Here is a 13,632-nt window from a genome sequence, read left to right as displayed (position 1 = left end):
TTCACAAAGATAGATCTGAAGAGTGGCTATCATCAGATATGGATTCAAGAAAGAGATGAGTGGAAAAAAGCCTTCAAGACCAAGGAGGGTCTTTATAAGTGGTTAGTCATGCCCTTTGGATTGACAAATACCCCAAGCACCTTCATGCGGCTCATGAATGAGGTACTTAAGAAGTTCTTGGGAAAATTTGTTATTGTCTATTTGGATGATATTTTAATTTTCAGCAAGAATTTGGAAGAACATTTACTGCATATTTGTAGTTTCCTTGAAAGGCTAAGGGAAGAGAAACTGTTAATTAATCTAAAGAAGTGTGTCTTTGCAAAAAGGGAATTAGTCTATTTGGGGTTTGTTATATCACCTGAAGGTCTCAAAATGGATCTAGAGAAGGTAAAAGCCATCTTGGAATGGCCTACTCCGAGGTTTGCTACTGAGGTAAGATCATTTCATGGTCTAGTTAGTTTTTATAGGAAGTTTATTAAGAATTTCAGTGGCATATGTGCACCAGTGGCATAAGAGGGGATAGAAAAGAGTGCAAATGGACTGCAGCAGCTGCGAGAAGTTTTGAATTGCTGAAGAAGAAGGTGACATAACAGCCTATGTTGGCACTTCCAAATTTTAGAAAAGTGTTCCAGGTGGATTGTAATGCTAGTGGCAGCGCTATTGGGGCTGTATTAAGCCAAGAAGGTAAGCCTATTACATATTTTAGTGAAAAATTGAATGATGCAAAGAAGAAGTATTCTGTTTATGATCAAGAGTTCTATGCAATAGTTCAGGCCTTAAAGAAATGGAGGCACTATTTATTTCCAAAGGAATTTGTTTTGTATACTGACCATCAGGCATTACAATACCTAAATAGCCAAGGTAAATTAAATCAGAGGCATATGAAGTGGGTAGAATTCTTGCAGAGTTATACATTTGTGTTGAAGCATAGAAGTGGAAAATCTAATAGGGTTGCAGATGCACTAAGTAGGAGACAGTCACTACTTACAATAATGCAGGTTGATGTAGTTGGGTTTGATGAACTCAACAATTTGTACCCTGAGGATCCTAATTTTGTTGAAACATGGAAAGCTTGTAAAGAACCTGTTGCTGTAGATAGAACCAAGTGGTTAGACTATTTGATTCAAGATGGCATGTTGTTCAAAGGTAGTGAATTGTGCATTCCAAGGAGTTCCATGAGGGAAAATTTGATTAAAGAGAAACACAATGGAGGGATGGAAGGACATTTTGGTCAAGATAAGACCATTGCAATTCTTAGAGAACATTATTTTTGGCCTCAAATTTCACAGGGTGTGAAGAAGTTTGTACAGAGTTGCCATGTTTGTCAAGTTGCCAAGGGGTTTAGTCACAATACTGGCCTATATCAGCCATTGCCTGTTCCATCAAGGCCATGGGATGACATAAGTATGGATTTTGTTCTTGGATTGCCAAGGACACAAAGGGGTAATGACATAGTATTCGTGGTGGTTGATAGGTTCTCCAAAATGGCACATTTCATTCCATGCCACAAAACTCATGATGTTGTCCATATTGCAGACTTGTTTTTCAAAGAGGTGGTAAGACTACATGGTCTTCCAAGGAGTATAGTTTCTGACAGAGACACTAAATTTGTGGGGTATTTCTGGAGGACATTATGGAAAAAGTTGAGAACAGACTTGAAATTCAGTTCCACGCATCACCTGCAGACTGATGGCCAAATAGAAGTGGTAAACACAAGTCTAGGCAATTTGTTGAGATGTTTAGTTGGGGATAAGCCCAAGGGATGGGATTTGATTCTACCACAGGCAGAATTTACTTATAATAACTCTATAAATAAGAGTACTGGAAAATCACCATTCCAAATTGTATATGGGAATAGCCCAAGGACTGCACCAGAATTGAGGAAAATAGAACAAGGGGAGAGGACAAGTGTTGAAGCTGAGGAATTTTCTGAACATATCAAGCATCTACATGAGGAGGTTCCAACACACATTACCAAGATGAATCAAGAGTATAAAGCTAGGGCTGATCAAAGGAGAAGACATAAGGAATTCCAAGTAGGATATCTAGTCATGGTGCACTTACGAAAAGAAAGATTTCCAGTTGGTACTTACAACAAGCTGAAAATGAAGAAATTTGGCCCCTGCAAAATTCTGAAGAAACATGACTTAGGAAATGCATATGAGGTGGAGCTACCAAAAGGTATTCACATTTCTCCCATCTTCAACATTGCAGATTTAACAGTATATCATGATGATGGTGCAGATAAGGAGCTAGTTTTAGAGCCATGTCCAATTCCTGCTTCTAAGAAGGAGGAGATAGAAGACATTCTAGATCATCGTGTGGGTAGGAGTACCATAAACAGGCAGTATGAAGAGTATTTGGTCAAATGGAAAGGACGGCTGATCGAGGACTCAACTTGGATTTCAGTAGCTGAGGTTTCCCATTTGGGATTTCCTCTACCATCCATAAAGTGACAGGGTCACTTTTCAATCTACCCTGGGTGTCTGATGCAGGAGCATCCAGAGGTATAAGGGCAATCCTGTGTCACCCAAAAAATGTACTTAGACTTAGTTTCTGTTTCATGTCTTTACATTTTTGGATACCCATTTGGCTCAAATAAAGGTTCCAACTCTCATAGTTCAACTATCAGTGCGTTTGAAAATTCTGAAAAAATAGGATCATGTATTTGGGCCATCATTTCAGTAAACTAGAAGGTGTGAATTGGCCAGATGAATGTAATCATGATTTGACGGGCCACACTACCTGTACCAACTCACAACCAAAAATGCAACAATATGGAGATAGAGAGATGACCAAAAATGCTTCATAAAACATCCATTAATACTTGAAATACATTAGAAGAGATTACATTTGAAAAGCTTACAACGCAAGAACTTCTATTTCTCGAACTTCCATTAGAAGAGCTTCCATTTCTTGAACTTGATTACAAATGATAATAGGCCTTTCTTAAATAGGCACTTACCACCCAACGCATGATTTATCCACAACATTCTAGAATCTCCACAACATTCTACAATATCTACAACCTTCTAGAATTTCCACCTAAATACAACTAAGCACCACTATGTGGCCCAATTAGAAAATTACATTTCTTTTGTGGATCACAACAAATATTAAATGCATGATTTAAGGAAATTTCCTCAAACTTCTAAGATGCCACCTACACACCTCGATTAATGTAATAAAAACTATTTTTATTATTTTTCTATTTACGCCACCTATGCATCTTGAAAATAGAAATTCCTCTTTTCTCCTTTTTCCCTTATTTTATTTTTAAATTATTTTTCCTTCTATTTTCATCACTTTCTCTCTCCTCCACAATTTTTTTTATTTTTTTTATTTTTTTTATTTTTTCTAATAATTTAATTTTCCCATGTAAGATGCTCCTGCATAAGACTCCCTTGGTAGATAGAAAAGTGTGTCCCACACTTTGATGCCAAAAGAATGATATACCACCATCTTCATCTTCACCACAAGCTACGACCTCAATAGGGACAATAAAAACCAACATGCAAATCTTCCATATTTTTTTTTTGCTGATGCATGATGCTCCTGCATCCGACTCCCATGGTAGGAAAAATTTTGTGAATATGGATCCACAAAATGAAGTAGCCACTGTTGACATTTTTTTTTTTTTTTTTTTTTCTCTTCCTCCAACACATAGCTGGAACAAGTGCCTGGTGCCGATATATTTCCTTCTTGCTTCTTTTCCAACACCTAGTCGGAACAACTGTTTGCTGCTGAAAATACTCCTTCACAATGAACTCTATCCAAGTATAACTCTCATCCTCATCCAATCTTGTTGAATTAATCACACCTGTACTAAACCCAACAACACCATACCAATCTTCTTTTGCATACCACACATGACTAAAAAAATCCTCATGGAAACCATCATCAATATCTTTTAAACTCATATCAAAGACAACATCACATGATTCATAAAAATTTACCTCTTTGACATATTCATCTGTGCTTGCCTCTTTCATGTCGTCAACAATGCATGTAACTACTCCACTTTCTTGATCTCCAACTAAGGCACTATACTCTTCCTCCATTGTTTTAGTCTTCCAATCACCTTCATCTACTTTTGGCATACAAATCTGGTTATCTTCATGCTCTTCCTCTTCTCTTTCATCTTCTTCAACTTTTGGTTCGCAAATAATTTTCTCTTCATCCGCTTGCTCTTCTAATGGATCATCTTCCTTTTGCACATCCAAGGAATTATCAACATCTCTTTTCTGGTGATATGCTCTTCTTTTTCACAACTCAGCTTCTAATTTATTCACTTGCTTCTGCAAATCAACTAGCAATGATTGTTGATTTCTTGCTCTAAATTTCTCAAGTTGAGGAATCCAAGAACAGAATGGACACAACAAAAAAGGGAAATTATATTAACTGAGAAAATAAGCTAGTACAAATAGTACAAAGAAAATAAACTTCAGAACATGCCCTAAGGGCTTTCAATAGCATAAATCTGGAGAATATTTCTCCTTTTAGCACCTCCTCTCAAACTCCACTCCGAACTGTCTTTTACAATGCCAGAAATCTCCTTAAATAGACCCCAGAGGGTTAAGGACTAGGAGTACATTCTAGAAAGTGCTAGTAGGCATCCACCGACAAAATAGAAGGTTCCAGAAGCTGCATTAGAAGTCGGTGCAAATCTAGAAGAATCCAAAAACGGTAGCCGAACTTTCGGGAGGCATAACTTTTGAACTGTAGCTCTGATTGACGAACGGTTTACATTTTTGGAAAGCTCTCGAAGCGCTCTATAGCCCTATGGACAAGTTTAGCTTTTCCCCCATTTTTGACCCTTTTTGAGGTCATTTAATGCCCCAAACCTGACTTTGAAGCATTCTTAGGAGGTCTCCAAAACTCGAAAAACTGCAATAACTTTCAAACCGTGGGGCCTTTTGACCTAATTCTTTTTCTGGAATGCTCTAAATCACAATTACATTCATCTGGCCAATTCACACCTTCTAGGTCACCAAAATGATGGCCAAATTGCATGCTCCTATTTTTTTGGGATTTTCAAACACACTGATAGTGGAACTGTGAGAGTTGGAACCTTTATTTGACCCAAATGGGTATCCAAAAATGTAAAGACATGAAACAAAAACTAAGTCTAAGTACTTTTTTTTTTTGGGTGACACAGGATTGCCCTTATACCTCTGGATCCTCCTGCATCTTTCTTCCAGTTCATTGATCCAATCGATCAACTCATCTGGTTTCAAATTTCCTAAAAATACACTTACTTCAATTGTAGGCCTTTTTCCAAACTTAGTAATGGCCCTAAAAAGCCTTTCCTCTGCATGATTTAGAACTTCCCCATCAAATTCCCCTTTTGGTTCCATTACTTCTTCTTCATTGTCATCCTCATTGTCATCACCTGCGGCAACATTTGCTCCTCTACGGAGCTCCTCTTGCAATGCCTACACCTGCCTTTGGAGGGCTCTAACCTCCTCAGGATTAATAGCTCTAGCCCTTCTGCCACACTCTCTTCATGGAGGCATCTTCTAACTGGAACCCACAACCACACGGTCCTAGTGCAAACTGCCTCACAGTCGGCGCTCTGTCTACACACTCAGGAAAACTAGCTCTGATACCACTTGATGGGGACACAACCCAAGAACAGAATGGACACAATAGAAAATGGGAAATTACATTAACTGAGAAAATAAGATAGTACAATAGTATAGAGAAAATAAACTTCAAAACATGCCCTAAGGGCTTACAAGAGCATAAATCTAGAGAGAATTTCTCCTTTCAGTACCTCCTCTCAAACTCCACTCCGAACTACCTTTTACAATGGCAAAAATCTCCTTAAATAGACCCCAGAGGGTTAAGGACTAGGAGTACATTCTAGAAAGTGCTAGTAGGCATCCACCGACACAATAGAAGGTTCCAAAAGCTGCGTTAGAAGTTGGTACAAATCTAGAAGAATCTAGAAACAGTAACCGAACTTTCGGGAGGCATAACTTTTGAACCGTAGCTCCGATTGACGAACCATTTACATTTTCAGAAAGCTCTCAAAGCGCTCTATAGCCCTATGGACCAGCTTTTCTTGTCCCCCATTTTTCAACACTTTTTGAGGTCATTTAATGCCCCTAACTTGACTTTGAAGCATTCTTAGGAGGTCTCCAAAACTCAGAAAATTGCAATAACTTTCAAACCGTGGGGCCTTTTGACCTGATTCTTTTTCTGGAATGCTCTAAATCACAATTACATTCATCTGGCCAATTCACACCTTCTAGGTCACCCAAATGGTGGCCAAATTGCATGCTCTTATTTTTTCAAGATTTTCTAGCACACTGATAGTTGACCTGTGAGAGTTGGAACCTTTATTTGACCCAAATGGGTATCCAAAAATGAAAAGACATGAAACAGAAACTAAGTCTAAGTACATTTTTTTGGGTGACACAGGATTGCCCTTATACCTCTGGATGCTCCTGCATCAGACACCCAGGGTAGATTGAAAAGTGACCTTGTCACTTTATGAATGGTAGAGGAAATCCCAAATGGGAAACCTCAGCTACTGAAATCCAAGTTGAGTCCTCGATCAGTCATCCTTTCCATTTGACCAAATACTCTTCATACTGCCTGTTTCTGGTACTCCTACCCATATGATGATCTAGAATGTCTCCTATCTCCTCCTTCTTAGAAGTAGTAATTGGACATGGCTCTAACACCAGCTCCTCATCTGCAGCATCATCATAATACTCTATTAAATCTGCAATGTTGAGAATGGGAGAAATGTGAATACCATCTAGCAGCTCCACCTCATATGCATTTCCTGAGTCATGTTTCTTAGGAGGTCTCCAAAACCCAAAAAATTGCAATAAGTTTCAAACTGTGTGGCCTTTTGACCTGATTCTTTTTTTGGAATGCTCTAAATCACAGTTACATTCATCTGGCCAATTCACACCCTCTAGGTCACCAAAATGGTGGCCAAATTGGATGCTCCTATTTTTTTAGGATTTTCTAGCACACTGATAGTTGACCTGTGAGAGTTGGAACCTTTATTTGACCCAAATGGGTAGCAAAAAATGAAAAGACATGAAACAGAAACTAAGTCTAAGTACATTTTTTTGGGTGACACAGGATTGCCCTTATACCTCTTGATGCTCCTGCATCACCAAGGCTATTTAAGCAACAACAAGATTGCCCTACATCAAATGAGTTGATTGCTGAAATGTTATAAATTCATGTAGGGGATACTTACTTTAGGTTTTCTTTGAAGTAATTAAAGTACTCAAATTCCAAACAAGTCTCAAGAAAGGTGATAGAGGGAGAAAATTGGAATTCCTACAAACGCTACACTTGCAAAATAAGATGATGAAGTAATATGTCTTTGGAATTTTTTTTAAAGAGGGAGAAATAGAAAAATTGATCAAAGTGGTAAGCTACAAAAAAGAGGTAGACATAGCAGAAAATTGATCAGACATGTAGAGGGAGAAATAGAAAATATATAGGATCAAATGTGTAGAGGGAGAAGTAGAAGCTAAGGAATTAGTCAGGATAACAAATCAGAGAGGGAGTAGAGAAAAAAGGAGAAGACAATGTATCAACAAAAGAGATATCCCTAATACTTTGAGAGAGGGAGTTAGCAAATTCAAAGGAAGTCATTAAAAATTCAAAGTTGCTAATAAAATGAATAATTTTGGATACAAAGTATTCTTTTGGAATTTGATTTACTATTTTAACCTAGTTAAAATTTTGATAACTTGGTTGATCAGTTTGGTTTTCCATCAATGCCAAAGAGGGAGATTGTTGAAATTTGATTGAAAAGATCACTATTGAAGAAGGGAGATTGTTGCAAAGAGGGAGATTGTTGATAAAGAATGTTTTCAATCATTGTTTTGTCATTGATGTCAAATCTTCTATTTTTTGGAATGTCAATTGTTTATAAAGATCCAAGTACCATCACTTGATTAATGAAGAGGATTTAATCAATAAGATGTAATAAAAGAACCTAAGGGAAAGGTTGAGTTATTGTTTTGTAATGAAGTATAAGGATCAGCTAAGACGTTGATAAAATAATGTATTCATAATACACTTGAAGATATAGAGGTTGGCTACACTTAGAAATTCTAGAAGGATAAGTTGTAACAAAGCTATCTGCAAAGCTTGACTAGATTAATCAGTGAGTGTTGAGAAGATTTTCAGTAAGTGTCAAGCAAATGCAAAATATAGTGTGTGCAAGTCAAATTGAAGGAGCCAAGCAAGTTCAGCTACCAAGCTAGACAAAAATGTAATAGGTGCCAAGCATCAGTAAAATTTAGTTGATGCTAAGTGAATCCATAGTAGGTGTCGAACATTAGTAAAACATAGTTGATGTCAAGTAATACAGTATGTGCCAAGCATCAAAAATTAAATAGTGTCGAGCTATTGCATTATTTGGAAAGTCAAAGATTCACTAGATCTGAGCTAACAAGTTTTTATCTTGAAGTTTGTGAACTAGATCGAAGATGAGGATGATGAGATGGTGGCACAAAATTCTAGGTAAACTATTTTTGGTTGAATACAAGAGGATTTTTCATGATGTTTCTAGAAGAAACAAGATAAGGGGTAGATTCATTGAATCTTACCTAATCCATTCGAACCAAAAAATAAGAGCGAGAAGATTAGAGTGGGAAAAGTATTCTAGACTTTTATTTAAGGAGTTATAGGTCAAGAAACAATAGTTGTTGAGTGGTTGGTTGAAGAAAGTATGTAGTGTTAAGGAGAATACATCGAGAGGGAGGAATAGAGTACATAGACTCTGTTTTGATAGGTGACCATTGAGGTGATTGCATTGGCACAACAAGCATGGAGAGTCAAGGAGACAAAGCTTGAAAGGAGGACAAGTTGTCAAAGCTACAGAGACTAAAAGCCAAGAAAATTTGTGAGCTGAATTGAGATATGAAATGTGCAAGTTATGTTTTGAGTTGTATCAGATCAAAAGCCCTTATGGTCACTCTCTAATGATTATATCAGTTAGGGTAAAATCCTATGGACTTAAGTTGGTTTAAAAACCATTTATAAATCCTTTAATAGGGTGATATTCCAGGTGAATGTTCTAAAGTCCTTTAACAATGCCCACTTCTATTAGGGTGGTTGAAACCCTTTAACCAGGTCACATTTAATAGTGTGGTTTAGCCTTTAATAGGGCAGGCTTTTCACAGGGCATCACTTTAGAAGAGTGAGAATTGAGTAGCATGTTACTAGTGGTTTTTGTAAATTGGGTTTCCATGTAAATCACTATGTTATGTGTTGATCTTTCATGTCTTATTCCTGCATGTTGATTTTTAGTAACTTGCTAAGTAGAATGTTTAGCTTATATGCATGATTAGTTTAAAGGGCTCACTATACTTAGTACAAAAGTTTTAACAAGACAGTTGGACCTTGAATGATTGATTCACCCCCCCTCTTAGTTATTCTAAAGAATTTCTAACAATTACTAGTATTTTTTCCCAAATTGAGTTTCCACATAAAATTATTGTATCAAATGTCTTATTGAATGTGTTGTGTATCATGCTTACATTTCTTCAAAGTCGATTTGATAGTAACCTACAAAGTTTAAGCAATTTTATGATCTAATGGATGCATGCATGATGAATACATCTGATAGACATGGGTTCACTAAGCTGTGAAAAGTTTTATTTGTACATCTTGACCTTGGATAATTGATTCACCCCCCTCTTAGTTACTATAAAGAATTCCAACACTCTATACTTGAAATATGTTGATATGCATCAAAGCATTGAAATGCTTCATCTTTGATTATAATTAAAGGTGAATGATGAGAAAAATTCAATTCCTCAAAGAAACTCAACACTTTTTAAATATATTAACTAGTAGAAAACACAAAACACATAATAATTGATAAAATTAATTTATTAGATTTACCATTTAGTGTTATAAGTTATTGGTAGAAATAAGAAATATTGAGAGGGGAGATGAGGGTGGGGTGCAAATTAGTATTTTACAATATTTGCCCAAATATGGATATCTTTAATAATCATTGAACATGCACATATAATCAAATTGAAAAATAAACATAATAATAACACAATGCAGCTCATAACACTATTATTTGTTAACTAGGAAAACCCTAGCCATGGGAACAACCTAGTGGGGATGGTACCCATAGGATGGAACTTGTTAGGAGTAAATGAAATAAATTCAATAGATATGAGTCCCTATTAGGATTTGGAAGGAAGAAAGATAGACCCAATATCAAAATTGCTTCAATACTATTGGTTTAGTAGTAAAATGAAAGCACCTTAATAAGTGCAGGTCTCCACTTTATGGGGTCACTAAGCCATCAAATATATATATGAGGGAAAGGGGGAATTTCTATGTATAATTCCACTTATTATCCAAATTAGATTAGCTAGGACCCATAGGAAGAAGTGAGCTAATGGTAAATTTAGATTATAAAGAGGAATACAATACAAGGAAATGTACTCTCTTACACCCTTCATAGGTATGACAGGAAATGTGCTCTCTATGATAGTTTGATACCCCACAATCATATATCCCCCTCCTTAGGATGACTATGTAGCCATAGAAATTGTAAAGAAGAGAATCAATGATAACTAATTCTATCAACAAGGAGATATCCTCTATCAACAATGTATACCATAAACTTAGCAAAGAATGTGGGTTCTTAGATGCTAAGGAAATAGATAAATTATGAAAGAATATGTCAATTATTAGAAAAGACCCTTGAAAGGAAGATATCTTATGTATAAGACATCTACCTTAAAGAGGAGTGTCATGAACAAAGACATGACTTCAAAGAAGAACAAGAATGCACCTATTAAGCCAATTATGTAGAGGTAGAATAAGGATCTTTGGAAGAATGATGAAAATCTTTAGAGAACAAAGTAAGGGAAAATGTTTATGATTAAAAGATTTTTTCAAATAGAGAAGAGGTGATGATAAAGGACATGATGTTGGAAGCATGAATGTTCATGATATTCGCATGGGGGAGTATTGTAGAAACATGATTAGATCATTATCATGATGATATGTTACATTCATGGTTGTATTTGCCATTGATGTCAACATAGAAGTTTTCTATGGTATTTGATAGAAGAACAATGGTAAAGATTAAGTTGGTACTGACAGATCATTGAGAATTTTTAGTAGTGAGGTTAATGGGAGATACTACTAAGTATCTAGTATATGCAGCTAACCTCAAGTGCAAAATATTAAGTGTGGAAGAAGTTATGCAAGTTTTGGTAAAAACTTTTCAAAGATAGAGTTTACATAAGCATGTTTTGGTAAACTTGTTATATCTCTTAGAAAAGTTGTTATTTTGGGAAGTGAGCTTAAAGGCATGTAGAACACATTCTAGAGATGATGGGCCTAAGGTTTCTTGTCATAATATTACATGTGCAGAAAGTTATTCAAGTTACAAGGCAGAAGATTGATGTTATCACTACGTAAAATGTGTTCTTAATGAGGTCCTATAATAATTAATTGAGAAGGTGTAATAGCCAACTCAAGGGAATTGTTTTATGGACTTAGTATAAAGGAATGTAGTTTTCTTTTGTTATACAAGAAGAAAAATTAAGGAAGAAGAGAAAAAAGAGGAGAAAAGATATGAACATTGAGTAATTAGGTTGACATGTGAAGATAAGAAAAGAAGAGACAAGTTGGAGAAAACTTTATTGGTAAGGTTTTATTTTAGATCCAAGGTTTGATATTTAGATTTGAGGTTTATGACCTAGTTTGTAAGGTCTAAAAGTGATTCATCTAGTTGATAGGATAGAGGAAAGAGGATAAACCATAGTAAAAACAATTATTCTGCAAGGAATACTTGAGAGATCAGTTGGATAGTCAAGTTCAGTGGTCTTTCCTTAGAAGCTGTTTGGACAGTGGGTCCTTCTACCTTCTACAAACTCCTAACAGGGTTGGCACAACTCCTAATAGGGTTGGAATCTTCTAACAAGGATTGAAACTCTCCTAATAGGGACTCTTATTTATTGAATGTGTTTATAGACTTGTAAAAGGGTCCATCCTCTAACAAGGAATACACACACACACACACACACACACACACACACACACACACACACACACACACACACACACACATTAGTATATCTTTGTGGGCATCATTACCACTAGGGTTTTCCCTCTGATCAAGGGTTTCCCTAATTAACAAATCTTGTGTAATTGTGTATGTGCATATTTTTATGGTTGCGATTTTATTTGGTTACATGGTTAAGATTAATTAAGGTTGATAAATGTTTTAGTTGGATAAATGATTCATGCCCCACTGCCCCCCCGCCCCCCCCCCCCCCCCAATTATCTTGGTGAACTATTATTTCTAACAATTGGTATCAAAGCAATAGGTCCTTGAAGATAAAGTTTAAAAACTTTGGGAGATCCATGGATAGCATATTCATAAAGGATAGTTCAAAGTTTTATGGAACAAATTATGATAGTTGGAAGAAAAAGATGAAGAAACATCTATTGTATATGGGTGTAGGATATTGAATCTATACAAAATCAAAATAGACAATTGTTGCAGGAGATGAGTTCAAAACTTATATCGAGGAACAAATAGAACTTTTCATGTACAACATGAGAGCTAGAGAAGAACAACTATCAACACTTTCTAAAGTAGAGTACAACTAGGTAAAAACACTTGATACTTCTCTTAAGGTTTGGAAAGCTATGGAAAATATCTTTGAAGGTGATGTGCATTCTAAGAAAATATGGCTACAAAATTGGATTTCTTCATTTCAAGATGCTAAAATGATGGATGATAAATCTATAAGAACATATATAGGAAGAATATCAGAAATTGTTGCAGGTATCAAATCTCAAGGAGGAACCAAGGAAGACAATAATGTGATTTGGAAGATATTGAAGAGTTTAACACCACCATTTAAGAAAGCAACTTAAATTATATAGTTGTTAATCCCTTGTGCAAAAGATTTCACCAAGAAAACATTACTTGAGAGACTTGAAGCAATTGAGAACGAGCCTATACAATCTGGAGAATTGTCTAGAATAGAGATATCTTTCAATTCCCTAAACATTCTACCTAATTTTTCAAGGAGAACAAGTGCTAGAGGTGATTTTTCTAGTAGTAGCAAATCTGATAAGGATAGAAAGATAGAAGCAATAGCCCTTCTTGTGACAAAAGAAAAAGATGGTAAGAAAATATTTAAATGTTGGACTTGTAATCAGTTTGGTCATTATGCATCTAACTTTCCTAAAAGAGAGAAAAAGTATAAAGGAAAGTTCAAACCTAGAAGAGATAGAGATTCTTTCTATGCTAGTGAAGAAGATGAATCTAATGAACAAGAAATAAGTGCCAATGATGATGAAATAGGATTTGTGGCTATTAAAGAAGAAAGTCTAGAGAAAATGGTTATGATATCATAGGTTTAAAAGAAATATGATTGGATAATTGACAGTGGTTGTTCACATCATATGACTAGTGATATGAACAAGTTTTTTAATTTCAAAAGTTATGATGGAGGCATTATCAGAGTTGGAAACAATGCAGCTTTCTATGTTAGAGGTATTGGATCTATAACTCTTGATGGTAAGACTAATACTGAGGATGTATACTTTTTTGATGGATTAAAAAACAATCTTTTGAGTATCGGATGACAAGTGCAT

The sequence above is a fragment of the Cupressus sempervirens genome, chromosome 10 (assembly GCF_028749045.1).
Source record: "Cupressus sempervirens isolate cs-2001-9-10 chromosome 10, ASM2874904v1, whole genome shotgun sequence".
Lineage (NCBI taxonomy): Eukaryota > Viridiplantae > Streptophyta > Pinopsida > Cupressales > Cupressaceae > Cupressus > Cupressus sempervirens.
This window is presented reverse-complemented; position numbering follows the sequence as displayed.